Source organism: Haliotis rufescens, unplaced genomic scaffold, assembly GCF_023055435.1.
Source record: "Haliotis rufescens isolate VD_foot unplaced genomic scaffold, xgHalRufe1.0.p SCAF_17, whole genome shotgun sequence".
Lineage (NCBI taxonomy): Eukaryota > Metazoa > Mollusca > Gastropoda > Lepetellida > Haliotidae > Haliotis > Haliotis rufescens.
This window is the reverse complement of record NW_025963857.1, coordinates 17,971,491-17,986,855: the sequence shown is the minus strand read 5'-3', so window position 1 is coordinate 17,986,855 and position 15,365 is coordinate 17,971,491. Positions and strand designations below refer to the sequence as shown.

At 42.4% G+C, this 15,365-nt stretch overlaps 1 protein-coding gene across 3 annotated transcripts in view; it reads left to right on the top strand.

Moving 5' to 3' along the window:
* Positions 1-15,365, top strand: part of LOC124137985 — a 203,286-nt gene that overhangs the window by 115,401 nt on the left and 72,520 nt on the right. For all 3 annotated transcript variants that reach the window (XM_046504481.2, XM_046504475.2, XM_046504476.2), the window contains exon 4: positions 13,914-13,978. The gene's annotated coding sequence lies outside the window, so the exon portion shown is untranslated. The remainder of the gene's footprint in view (positions 1-13,913; positions 13,979-15,365) is intronic.

Sequence of the window (15,365 nt, the reverse complement as noted above, 5' to 3'; positions counted from 1 at the left end):
AGATCTTATCGTTACGATTGTCGTAAGTCCATATTAAAGTTACGACAAATACAATGCTAAGACCGCTTTGGAAACTGCAGCGTTAACACTTAGACTTACGTTGGCCGTAACGCTCATATACAGAGGGGTTGTGGGATAGCCTAGTGGTTCTTTTGGATTTGGGGGTTGTTGTTTTTTAACACATCTCTATGCCAGTTATTATCTGGGACTAGCACCTCTCCCCTAACTGAATGTAATCCTCGTGTCACTTTCACTTTAAGCATAATTAATATCTTTCATCACAAATGGAAGTATACGAACGAAATTCTATATTGACGAAAAACACACCCCACTGTTTGCGGGGGCGTGTTGACCTTGGAATATTCGTAAAAATGCATTTCCCTCGCAGATCTTCATCACATGTTCAGGATTATATACTGGTAAAAAGTGTCCAAAAAAAGCTTAATGAAGTTACATGCATTTTGCAGCATGCTTATTAGGTTTATGTAATTCATCCGCCCGGCAAGGGAAGCCTAACCGCTAACAATACTGATTAAGATGCACAACAACGACAGGCCTATAGATAACAAAGTTACATGAAATAACAACGTCCATTAGCTGCTCAAATTCTGCAGATAACCCGATAATGACTTATTATCCATATAAACAGGTGCTAATGTTTTCGCAATGCCAGAACGAATGCGCTAATTACTCTGAGCGGAAACGCCACATGGACATAACGACAGATGACTATGTCACGATGTCAACAAGCTCCCCACAGCGATGCCTCGGAAAGCTAAAGAAAGTGGCACGCGTTGGAGTGAGCTTGTGATATCAGTCTTAAAGGGAGATAATTTCATTATTTTTCACGACCATTTTTGTATTGTGCTCCTGGTGTGTGTATATTTATTTGAGCCCGCTGTTTACGAAACTGATAACGTGCGTAAAGTAAATTAGATGCTCCTTAATAAGATAAAAGACATAAATCGAGGCTAAAAGCTTTCCCTTTTATCCAATAACGCGACACATGGACAGATACTAAGAGCTAAAGATGCATTGTAAATGATATATATGTGGAAACACCATGCTGAGGCAATCTAATCGCTCGTCCACAGCGCCGAACCTGCAGGAGTCGGCTCTCTCTATTGTTGAAGGGGTTTTACATTTGACATTTTATAAAAATTCCGCGGTTACCTCAAGTATTCATGATGCGGCACATGCTCACAGAGGGACGGTATTCACGGCAGTTCGCGTATTGATGTCTTCAGGAGTCGTACATAAGAAATCAGTTGCATGAACAGAACCACTTTGGGAAATGAACAAAAATATTGATCTCGACATTTCGCTACCCTAAAATGTCGATAGATTTAGTATTTTTCACTATTGGGATAAAATATGTATATTTCTATATTGGCATATTTTCACGTATATTTTCAATACATAAATAAAATATATATTTCTCTGTCTGATGCGAGCCATAAATCCGCAGAATGTTGAATCTATGTTAGAAATAAACATTTCAGATATTGAAAAAGGGAATAGATATATGGTCTTCTGAATAATGGATGATATTGAGGTGTATTAATAGCTTATATGGTCAAGTTATCATTTATAGTCTTAGATATTTTCAGAGGCTCACCTTCATCCGATGGGCTCCATGGCAGTGCCCTACCAGTCCCTACCCCCTATACAGATCGATAACTAAGAACGCCATGACCGGTGATTCATGGGGACCCATTAAACTAGGCTCCGTCTCTTGGCTGTCTATTTAGACACCCATACAGACCATGAAACAAACAACAACACGATTATCTAACCCATTGTCTGAACACCTGTTGTCCCTGCACATCAGATCGATTCGTTGTAATGTTCGTTGTAGTGTAAGTTGCTGCAGACATGTTTCGTCACAACGGAGTAGACAAGGGCAGATAACCTGAGTAAGTGAGTATTGTTTTGCGACGCTTATGGCAATATTCCAGCAGTATCGCGACTGGGAACACTAGAAATGGGCTTCACACATTGTTCCCATGTTGGGAATCGAACCCGGGTTTTCGGCGTGACGAGCGAACGCTTTAACCACGAGGCTACTACACCGCCCCTTTCACACTTGTTCCTTAGCCACACACACACACACACACACACACACACACACACACACAATTGACAATCCGCCGCATTAATCCACAATGCAATTATCCTAATTATGAAATATCAGATTTATCTTAATTATGAGAGCGTGTTATGAGATTAATACGCATTGTGAATAAGCAGTTATCAGTATTATCATATTAATCTTGATTTATTATGATTAAGCCGTATATCAAATTTATTAGTTTTAAGATATAGAACATTTATCATTATTATCAGTACAGTAGTGATGGTGTATTTAAATTGTATCATAAATAAAATGACCATCAATCAAATTTTTCAGTATCTTAGAAATACGGCATCATTAAATGTACCGCTTCCTCGTCCTAAGTCCCAAATTACCAGACCTTAATCTGCGTATAGGCACGTTGTCTGCGCACCCCAACATGCATTTGAACAAGTATGCGTTAATTACAAAACTCGCTCAATCTAAATTCTTCAAGTAGCGGGCATGTTTCCTGTCAGTTCGCAATCAAACACAGATTGAATGTCTTCACGCTTCGAGTGTAATTCGATACCCTGACAGTTAAGATTGAAAATGAACTCTTGTCCTCTGTGTGGGGTGAGGCAGGATTCACTGAAATCCATGTCAGTTTGGAAAATGAGCTTCATAAACGAGACTGCGTGGACCATGCCTTTGCTATAGACCCAGGCCCAGTTTCTCAAAGCTGCTTTAGCATAGGAAACGTCAGTCGCATTGTTACACTCGCATCGATCCTGATTGCGTGGACCGATGCTCATTTTGTCAATCACTGGATTGTCTGGCCCAGACTCGATTATTTACAGACCGCCGTCATACAGCTGGAAGATTGCTGAGTGCAGCGTTAAACAACAAACAAATAAGTGTTACACTCGCTTTGTGAAACGGGGCCTTGGGGAATAAGTAATCACTGTTAAAGACATATTTCCATATAAAATAACTATTTCTAATAATCGTATCCTGATTTTTTCTGACAAAACACAAAATAACATGCATATATTGATAAACGGAATCAGAAATGGACTACGACAATGACATCTTTTTGTAACTGTTCTTAATGAAGTAATATTTGACTTTCCTTTCCATAGCTCACCTGATTTTGAAGGTTAGAATCCATTTTTCAATATGGCCGAAACGACATTTTATTGAAAAGCTATTAATGACAAGTACTCAGCCATTTATGTTCAATATGTAAATACATCTGGTGTTTGTTTGTTGATTAACGCCGCACTGAGCGATATTCCAGCTATATGACAGCGGTCTGTAAATAATCGAGTCTGGACCAGACAATCCAGTCATTGACATCATGAGTATCGATCCACGCAATTGGGATACGATGACATGCATCAACCATGTCAGCGATCCTGACCACCGATCCCGTTAGTCGCCTCTTACGACAAGCATAGTCACCTTTTACGGCAAGCATGGACTGCTGAAGACCTATAATACCCCGGATATTCACGGGTAACATCTGGCGAACATTCAGTTGGTACTGGGACTCAACAAATACAGTTATGTCGCATATTCCGTCGACTTTGTTTTGACCTTTGTGTTTGGGCCAATTTATTCTTTCAAATGCAACTTTGGCATGTATGTTTCTGTTTTTATTGATTTTAATGCATTTAGTGTTTGTCTAAGGCCTCAATATTTAGGCGGAAAATATTCGAATAGTAATGCTTGGAGTAACGTTTGTTAAGCGGCTGTCTTTTTTGACATATCAATCTCATTAAACCCCGATCGAACGCTAGCTACTAAGCCACCCCATCACCCCCACTACCAGTTCCAAGAATAAGACGATATTTAAGACCTCGAAGTGACCAGATTTATGAACAACCATAGTTAATGTCAACTAGATTCGTTATAGACGAAATTGGACACGTCACGCAATGTATTGTCTGTGCTATCCGCAGTATTGATACTCCGCAATGCAAAGCTGTTAATTCCGCCCATACGTGAAATCGATGTCAGCGTGTATGTAAACACCGTTATACCCGGACATCCCAGAAAGCGTCTCTGCAGGTACAAGACATTACCGTCAATGGGGCAAATGCAAAAACAGTGTGAGACTGCAGTTACAGTATGAGAGAGCTAATTACCCGGTACATGGCAGTCGCTCCTCAAGTCCTGGCGCACCCACCGCCACGACACGTGACGCCAGTGGGGGACACGTGCAGCTGTCAATCAAGATGTTGTTGCAGATCTGTGTGGACGTGTCGTGTGGTAGATGGCGTTGGCATTACACATGTGGGATGTAGGTTCCGGTTTGTAGTCGGTGATGCAGACAGTGGTGTATAGTCGGTGACGTAGACAGTGGTGTGTAGTCGGTGATGCAGACAGTGGTGTGTAGTCGGTGATGCAGACAGTGGTTTGTAGTCGGTGATGCAGACAGTGGTGTGTAGTCGGCGATGCAGACAGTGGTGTGTAGTCGGTGACGTAGACAGTGATGTGTAGTCGGTGATGCAGACAGTGGTGTGTAGTCGGCGATGCAGACAGTGGTGTGTAGTCGGTGACGTAGACAGTGATGTGTAGTCGGTGATGCAGACAGTGGTGTGTAGTCGGTGATGCAGGCAGTGGTGTGTAGTTGGTGATGCAGACAGTGGTGTGTAGTCGGTGACGTAGACAGTGGTTTGTAGTCGGTGATGCAGGCAGTGGTGTGTAATCGCTGATGCAGACAGTTAACAGATAGATTCACAGACAGTTAACAGACAGATGTACAGACAGTTAACAGATAGATGTACAGACAGTTAACAGGCAGTTAACATACATGTACAGACAGTTAATAGACATGCACAGACACATGCACAGACAGTTAACAGACAGATGCACAGACAGTTAACAGACATTGCACAGACAGTTAACAGACACATGCACGGAGAGTTAACAGACAGATAAACAGGCAGTGAACAGACAGATGTACAGACAGTTAACAGACTTATAAACAGGCAGTTAACAGACATGTACAGACAGTTAAACAGGCAGTCAACAGACATATGCATAAACAGTTAACAGACACATGCACAGAGAGATAAACAGGCAGTTAACAGACGTGTACAGAAAGATGCACACACAGTTAATAGATGCACACAGAGATAAACAGGCAGTTAACAGACGTGTACAGAAAGATGCACACACAGTTAATAGATGCACACAGAGATAAACAGGCAGTTAACAGACGTGTACAGCCTTTTAACAGACAGTTGACATACATGTACAGACAGTTAATAGACATGAACAGACAGATGCACAGACAGTTAACAGACAGGTGCACAGATAGATACAGCCGGGCAGACCAGCTAACAGACAGATGAAAGGAACTTGAAGCCAGCACACTGCAATGAACATCGAAGTAGTAAAACGTATTACCCAAAATAGAAATTGACTTATTCTGATTAAGTATCAAATGTAAAAAGCTTCCATTACGAAAAAAACACTTTTCAACCCCTTTCAACATACGGTCTTTCACAAAGGATCAAAGCGGACAGTAATCCTCACAAGATACGTGCCTGACGCCCCCAGGTACAGTTCGCGGGCAGTGTTTTCACGGATTGCGGGTTCAGATCCGCGGATGGCCTGCAGAGACCCGACTTCATTAACGGTCAAATGAGCAAACACCCACCGTCAGTGTCTCCGGGATCCGGTCGGGGCCCGGAAGCTCTTTGGAAGCCATTACCGGAAGGCAGGGTTGGATGATGGTAGAACAGAGAGATTTAAATGACATCGTCTTTAGGTATTACTTTTGAAGCGTGAAATCGTTCTCTTGAGGCATGTGCCGTGTTTTTGCAGCTTTTTGTGTGTGGTAAAAGTATCCAGAGGTTGTTTATAGTGTTTAACTCTTCAAGGTTTACTGTTAGTGTATTTCAAAATCAATATAAAGTTGTCATATATTATCATACATCTCCGCATATTTACGGGATATATAAACATTGCATGAACTCTAAAATAGACAAAGAATATGATCCATACATTAGACTATACTCACCAGAGTCATGTAAGGCACCACAACTAGCTGTGCAGAGTTGCGTCCCTTGGGCACGCCAGAAACCTATGATTGTGGGTTCGAATCTCGGTTCTCCCTGATTGTATTTCTAGGTTTGCAGCACCATATCTTGCTCGTGGGTTTCACCGAAGCGGTAAACGACTAAGGCCTGCATCACTTCGGGCTTTCCTCCAACATAAGCTGACACGCCGTCATATAACTGGAATACTGTTCAAAGCTGCGTTAAAACTCACTCAGTCACGCACACCTATGGTATTCTGCAATGGAGATCCCGGGTTTGAATATATCCGCAGTAACCTATGCTTGTCATAAAGGGTGACTCAGAGCTCCAGATAAGCTGCGGATCTGTGTAAAATACGCATCAGAAATGCAGAAATACGCAGTAAAATAAAATCCAGGCGTATCAAATACGCAACGAACATTACAGATACACTACAAAAATATAACTTGTGCGTATCATCAAAATATTGTGAAGTAACCCTGCGTATTCGATTAGCAAATCAGCAACTTATTTTGAAATTAAAAACGGGCATTCCGTCAACCTTGCCAAACTCCTAGATGACAGTTACATCATGATCATTTGCCATCACACTTTCTTGTGGAAGTATCGTGGTATTTTTGAGTCCTACAAAGCTCTCGAACCCACACGACACCAGTTTGCAGGGACTAGATGATTAGTGTTTTTAAATATTTAACTTTAATACCCACATGTGGTAAAAACTAGTGGGTAACAGAAATTTGAATACCCAGATAGAATAACTGATACCCAACGATTTTAAAATGCATGGGTAAAATACCCACAACACCAAAAGCTTATCTGGAGCTCTGGTGACTGAAAAGATCAGATTGCCAGGCTAGGTGATCATGACGTGGCACCGTAGCCCGATGACGTTGGAACGTTGCTCATTATAACAACCACTTGTTTGTCTGGTCGAGACTCGATTTCTTACAGACCGCAGTCATATAGCTGGTAAACTCAGTGAGCAAGCGAACATTGATTTTCGACGTTTTAACCATTTTCCAGCAAAATAACAGCGAAGGACACTAAAATAAGCTTCACCAAATTTACCCATATGTAGAATCGAACCGAGGCGTTCGGCGTGACGAGTGAACGATTTAACCACTAGGCTACCCCTCCGCCCAGCTGGCATACTGCTAAGTGCGGCGTTAAACAACAAACAAATTACTTGTTTACCGAATAGCAACAACATAGCAGTAGTGTTGTGTGGTAGATAGCGGTATGTTACGTCACGTGAAGAGCCATGTATACCTTCACACATGCAATAATATCCTTGTCACTTACATTCGCTCCTAATTACCTACACTGACGAGGTGATAACAGGCCCGTCAAATACTGGGTTAATGTCACGTGCCTTCAGCGTTTCGTTGACTGGGCTTGTGTCGGAATGGCGCCCCCCACCGACTATGTCAGTAGTCAAGTGCATGATGTATCTACAATCTGTGTTGTGCTACGGGGAAAAACATGACAGACGACTCGGTATGTCTTAATGCACTGTGTCTCTTCATTCATGACTCCTGCTTGTGAATGGGTTCTTGTGCGCTGCCGCTGCTGAGATGTTTATCACCTGCACTACAGCGACATGATGTCACCTCTGGCGTTACTACTACTACTACTACTAACGTGAAAAGGTGGTCGCTGTAATAGAAATAGTGCAATAATCTGGAACGCGACGTTAAACCCCATTTTGCGTCGTTACACTACTACTACTACTACTACTACTGACCCTTGGAGATCCGTGGTAGAATAGGTCTTCAGCAACCCATGCTTGCCGTAAAAGGCGACTATGCTTGTCGTAAGAGGCGACTAACGGAATCTGGTGGTCGACCTTGCTGATTTGGTTGATGCATGTCATCGAACCAAATTGCGCAGAACGATGCTCATGATGTCAATCACTGGAATGTCAGACTCGATTATTTACAGACCGCCGTCATATAGCTGGAATATTGCTGAGTGCGGCGTTAAACAACAAACAAACAAAAACTACTACTACTGCTACCACTACTACTACTACTACTACTACTACTCCTGCCACTACTGCTACTACTATTATTACTGCTGCTGCTGCTGCTACTACTACTAGTGCTGCTACGACTACTACTGCTACTGCTACTGCTGCTGCTGCTGATGCTATGTGCGTGTATACTAGGGAAGTATTTACTGCTTAAATGTGTGGGCCTGTTTCAGGTTTCCAATATACTGTGTGCCTGATAGGGGCGTGACGATGAATCGCAACTGTCCACAGCCTGTGGCAATACATCGATGACAACTTGAGATACCAATAGTTACAGCTGTTGCCGCGCCGCAATATCCATAATATTGATGGACGTAATACCACACAATAATATACATTGTACCCTTTCCATTTGTTTTGTTTTTCGGGGCACGGATGGCCAAGTCGTCTAATTGTGCAGAGTTGCGTCCTTTAGGCACACCAGGAGCCTACGATCGTGGGTTTGAATCCTCCTCGGCTTTCCTCCAACATTAAGCTGACACGCCGTGATATATCGGGAAAACTGAACAGATCAAATTAAGCGGCGTTGAACCCAACTCACTCACTCACTCTATTGCTTTTAATTCAAAACATACCTTGCGGAACGTTGGCATCAATTCAGAAAATGTTCATAATTTTATAACCGACAATAAGCAGAGGTTCCTCTCTTCAGACACTAACAACCTGCGCAACAATCTGATTATGCTAGGACTCGACTTGTGTTTGGCATCAGGGCGAAACTGCCAGGAAATCTACACCGAAGGGCGGTACAGGTACTTGCTCATCACGGTACTAACGCAATGGCAATGCCGTTTTTGCAATAGTATGGCAATTCATGTTTCTACTATTTCCACACTATTGCAAAAGGGGAACACGGGTGTCCCAGTGGTGTAAGGCGCCGTAGATGTCAGAAACCTGTGATCGGAGGTTCGAACCCCGAATCGCCCTGACTGAGTTTCTTGGTCAGCACCATACCCCTGTTCGTTGGTTTCATCAAAGTTGTAAAAGTCAAAATAAGTAAAGCGACAAAACCCTTTCCATATCCAATAGAAATCTCTGCTTACAGCAGAGCCGATTGTATGATTCCGACTATATCACGAGCATATGTTTATGATTCATTATCAAATAGTGATGATACCAGGTGTTCGCGAAAAGGGGATCCTGCCCCACCGGTGATACCCGTCACAAACACATGCAAAGGCAAGTCAATTGTTCACATGAAAAGACTTGCTTCGCTGGCTTTCCTACACATCAACCTAACACGTCGTGATATATTGTTCAAAAACTCAAACTCACACTTGTAACAGTAAAATTGCCCTAGTGCCTTTCAAAGAAGGGTGAAGCGTTATCCCTAGACATTAAGTGTTACCGCTGCTGTTGTTCCAGCTACCACTACCATCACTTTATCTTCCCTCAGCACCATCACCGTCAACGACACCTCTTCCAACGCCACTGCGCTCACACTTTGACAAGCTGACTTCTGATTTCATTATAAACCCACCCGTCGTTTGAACCGGGGTTTAAACGTCACCGTGTCAGATAAATCAAATCAGTTATCACTTCCAATTGCACTGAGACAATCAATGCAAACACGTACTTCGGATACATATGCTGATGTCCACTCCAGGAAATAAAACACTTACGTGCCGAGTGGGATTTTAATAATTAGCTTCAGCTCCCGGTCGCTCAGTTTCGGTATATATAAGATTAGTCGCATTACCACAATGGAAGCAGTATTGCCGGGAGACAGACGCAAAGAGTTCCACTTGTGAGGTGAGGTGAGGTGAAATGGGGTTTAGCGTCGCGTCCAAGATTATTGCTGTTATATAGCGACGTGCATGTGTGTGTGTGTGTGCGTGCGTGCGTGCGTGCGTGCGTGCGTGCGTGCGTGTGTGTGTTGCTGCTTGTACTACTGATGCCGATTTAAAGTGCTGGCCCACCGAGATACCATGCCACAGTACAACATTGATACCCCAGATAGATATAGTGCACTGACTCCGAGCCGACCAGTCCTTGTCTATCCCCTAAATTCCGAGCGCCAGTCAGGGTAACAACAAGTACCATCTTTTAACATTTTTTTTAATGACGCGGACGGGGATCGAACCCATCACCTTCCGCTCTCCAGGGCCCACTTGCACAAAGCGATCTTAACGCTAAGATGATCGTAACTCCCATACTTTAGTATAGGCTTACAATAGTCTTCGCGCTAAGATCGCTTTGTGCAAGTGGGCCCAGGCAGACGCTATTTCCACTGGACCACGGAGGCGGGTTTGCAATGTGTAACCTTGCAAACTGTGTTGTCATCGTAGCCGACTGTTGTTCACACTATCAACCACTGGTTTGTTTGATCTTAAATCGATCATATGCGGACCGATTCGATCGAAACTGTTCTCACTCACTCACTCACTCACTCACTCACTCACTCACTCACTCACTCACGCATGTATATTTCCCTATTAACATTCAAACTCACACCTGACAATGAATGCTATTCATCAGTTCAACATGTGCCGTCAAAAAATACTGAGGTGAACGTTTCGAGGTCAACGGTTCGTCCCCCAGCGCCATATGCAAGTAGAATGTGTATAAAATAATCCCTTCGTGTGTTATTCTTCGAAGTTCAAAACGGTGTACACCTGAGCATGCGCATAAATCAATCATGCTCGGCGCTACTTCCGGTGTACCTCTGGCACGTCGGAGAAGCCTGGCGATCAATTTTGTCGACGATCACACTGGAATATAAACTAATTAATCTGCCACAGACAGATTTTGGTGTAAGGTCGCGGTTCGGGAGATGTCTGTGTATAACGCCAGCTTCGTGTACCAGCGTTTGTTGAGTGCGGAATGTGTTAGTTCTGGCGTTGTTTGGAGACTTAGTTAGACTACAGTAACAGTTTCCATTATCTTATCAAGTTTGCATGAGGCAGTTTCTACAGAAATCCTTCGAATTTAATTAACCTCGTTGTTTTATCGCTGTTTTGGTGATGTTGTGTTATCTTGGAACCTTCAAAGTCTAAACAAAAGGGCGTGAAATAACACATTTGTTTAAAATGAAAGCGATATAACCACGTTCTTGCACTGTGAATATTTCGAAGATATTTGTCCTCTCTTGACCTGACAAAGTTGATCTTTTCGTGTGTGGCGCAACCAGGCGTGACATTTTTTTTTATTACATTTTTTTTCGGGATCTTGATTACCTGAAAACCACTGAGGGGTGTTGCTGGTAGAATGGCACAAGCTTGTCCGTTTGTGAGCACCTGGTGTCATCACTAACTTAAATATGACTTGTTAGTGCTTGTTCTTATATGTGTCACTTCCCTACTCGTCTCCAGTTTTCGCGGGAGTGAGAGAATTTTGTTTAACGCCTATTATGCAAAACGCAAGCCATATTCCGGCGGAGGACACCAGAAACTGATTTCACACATTACACCCAGACACCCGGGTCTAGCCAACTCAAATGACTCTAATTTCTCTGCACGCCCCTCCCTTCCCCAAGCTAATCCATTTGTGCTTGTCGTAATAGGCGACAATGCTTGTCATAAGAGGAGACTAACGTAACGGAATCGGGTGGTCAGGCTCGCTGACTTGGTTGATATAAGTCATCGTATCCCAATTTCGTCGATCGATGTTCATGATGTCAATCACTGGATTGTCTGGTCCAGACTCGATTATTTACAGACCGCCGTCATACAGCTTGAATATTGCTGGATGCGGCGTTAAACAACAAACAAACAAAACATTTTGCATCAGCAAATTGTATGAGTCTTTTAGATCTATTAACATTGTATAACCAGGGAGTCCATACAAGTCTTGTACGCACTCACTTTTTATAACTTATCAAAAAGGAAGATGACAAAACACAAATTGTTTTGCGGTATACTTGGATTCATCCAGCACTTGCAAAGACATTGACGATTATAACTTTTGGACCGCGTCAGGAAAACGCATTGTTCTATGTGTATTTATACGTTTACTTCCGGGTGACACAAACAACGAAATAATCACGGAAAAGAAAATAAGCTCCGTTATCATAGAAACATCTTCTCGATAAACTCTAAAACCAGACTTAGATTTTCTCAGTATTTTCAATGTGGATATCTGCCCATGTTGCATTCAAAGGGATAATTTATGTTTCCAAGAGGCAGCGTGAAACAAACATCCCTTTTTAACAACAAACGAGAGCCAGGTGCATGAAAGCTTCTTGTTTGACCAGACAGAAAGTGATGGACAGTGTGTTGTGATTCACCACAGCAGAACCGGACGTTGTCTTTCCGATCACACCGTATGGTCCACCCCATCTTCCGATGTTGACCGAATGAATAACTCGGTTCCGCTCGGACAGATTTCTCGTCAGAACGAGGTTAAATCCGGGCCTTGTTACGATACCATGTGCTCTAAAGCCCAACGTCGCAAATAGACGTTCACTATTGGAAACATATAAAGACTTGAAACAGCGGAGATCGGGTTTCTGACACGTTCCTTATATTCCCACGTGTACTGTTTGCCTTTGTTTTGAAAGTTTTCGCGTTTTTCTCAAAGTTTGAAGATGTTTCATTTGTGTTTGCAAGTTGTTTTCAAGGTGTCCAGAATTACAGCTTTGCTTGTTCTTCTCTGTTGGCAGGTAGAATTTTTGTGTTGAAAAAATATTATCCAAGTGTATCAGAGTGTTTTATGTTATTTCTTGCTACTCTGATCTCTTAGACAGGGTTAAGTTAATACAACCTTTATGTTGTGTTAATGCATCTTATATTTCAAACTACACAGTGTTTCGAAATTTGAAGAATTTCCGAGACATTTTTTTAATGGGAGCTAGGAATCAGCGTCTAATGATGGAACCAAAACGTTAGCAATGGAATTCTGTCGTTCAATATGTCCAAATAATTTGTATTTTGTTACAAGACGTACAAAAATATGTCGCTTGGTTTGTGAAAGACTTCATGCACCTTTAATTTAAATAACATACATTTACTGTTACTATACTGCCGGGTAAAAGAAAGTATACACTTGAAAATCGGATGTGACCAAAAAAATACAGACGTTATCAAAATGTTACTGGTCTCCCAATCTCATTAAAATCAGATCTTAGTCCTCGCTACCGCTAAACAAAGATGTGAGGACATCCCATTACGGGTCACGTCAGGCCGACCTTGCTCGAACTTTGATCGACCAATGGAATGACCAATCAGAAGGCAGCTTTCCCGTGCTTTACGGCACTAATTTCAAACTGGCCACTACGTTTCGAAACATATTTTGACAAATTCTCGATTAAAGATTTGAAACCTGAACAAAAAAACATTCTGGAATGGCTAATAGATGGTCTAGATTGTATGGATTCAGTCGTTAAACCCGTAACTATCGTTCGGAATACTCGTGTTAAAGTTTTCGAGGATGCATGATTAGAAAGCACATTCCGACTGTCACTTTCATGATCTGGTGAGCGACGCTTTGATTGGTCGGATGAAAGGTCGTTCTGACGTGACCCCTACTGGGATGTCCTCGGATCTTTGTTTAGCGGTAGCGAGAACTAAGGTCTGATTTTAATGAGATTGCTGGTCCCGAAACACTGCAAACTAAGGCCCAAATAATACATATGAAACCCGTATCAAATACATCACAATCGAACCATTTCTCGTTTGTTTCATTTTTTGCCACCATCAAACATGGATGTTTGTTTTTTTGTTTTTCCCCCGACAGTATATAAACGAAAATGGTGATGTTTATGGGTATATCGATTTACACGTTTCTCAAAATGATTAGTCAAATATCAGATGTTTAATCTGTATGTCATCTGTTGCAGGGGACGACCACACTGACGTCATATTGGATACCTATTGCCTCGTGGGCTGGCTCTCAGTGAAGACGGTAAGCAAAACTTTCTTTTATGCACCCCCATCCATATTCAGTGAGTGAGTGAGTTATCAGTATGACTATTTGTGTTATTTGCCTAACGCCACAACCGGGATTATTCCAGCCGTATGACGGCGGCCTTTATGTAATTGAGTCTGAACCAGACAACCCAGTGATTGATATTGTCCGCAACGATCCACGCCGTGGGGTACGATGACACGCCGTCAATCAAGTCACCGAGCTACACCACCCGATCCATTTAGTCGCCTCTTACGACCAGGTTCCTGGGAGTGAGTGAGTGAGTATGGTTTTACGCCTCTTTGAGCGCTATTCCAGCAGTATCACGGCGATGTACACCAGAAATGGGCTTCACACATTGTACCTATGTGGGGAATCGAACCCGGGTCTTCGGCGTGACGAGCGAACGCTTTAACCACAAGGCTACCCCTGGAATATTGCTAAAAGCAGGCGTATAACCATACTCAATCACTCTAACGAACGAAACGTGGCGAAACATGAAACTGTGGCATGGCTTTAGAGAGCAAAAGGAAGCCAGCGACCGACACTCAAGGGCTGGAAGACCTAAAATATCACGTGACCTAAATACGTCACTATTGAATTCCCTTTCTGTACACGACAGCGATGTTATAACTACCAAAGACACTGAAAACACGAGAATATTAATGTAGTATGGGAATTATGCAGAGGATGGAATGAGAACTCCGTTGCTACTGTGATATTGCTGGAATATTGCTCAAAGCGGCGTAAACCCCACTCGCCCACTAAAGGTCAGGTTTCAGTTCCGCACACTGAACTCACACGTATGCGCCTGTTTGACATCCCACGCAGCTTCAGGTTGTTTTTAGCAATGCGTCATATACCCTTACTCACATGTCTAATTGAATAATGTTACACCTTAAACAGCCCACTGATCCGCTTTATCCCTCATCGCCTTCACCTTTAAACTTAACCGGGAATATAATACGTTATACAATACAATATAGAGGTAATCGATTGATTTAAATACAGCTCGCATGTTACCTTAAGCTAAAGGGCAAGCATGGTTCGTTTCAACGCCAAACAAAACAAAAAGCCAAAAAACAAACAGTTGCTCGAACCAATGCCTGTAGTCAATTGTGTAGTGAATAATTAATAACACGTGCTGTCAGATAATTCTTTACCAGAACGTGCGATGGCATCATGTGAAGCAAGACGAACCTTTTCCTATTGTTTAGGTATTTTGCCACGCATACACTTGAGTGAAATTTGTTTGGTGTACCATATCATGGTCTAATTAAATAATTACCAAAGCATATTCAGTGCCTTATTAAAGGTGGGAGATCATATACTCGGAATATCATCATCTCTGCATCATGTATATTTTCATGTGTTTTACGACTTT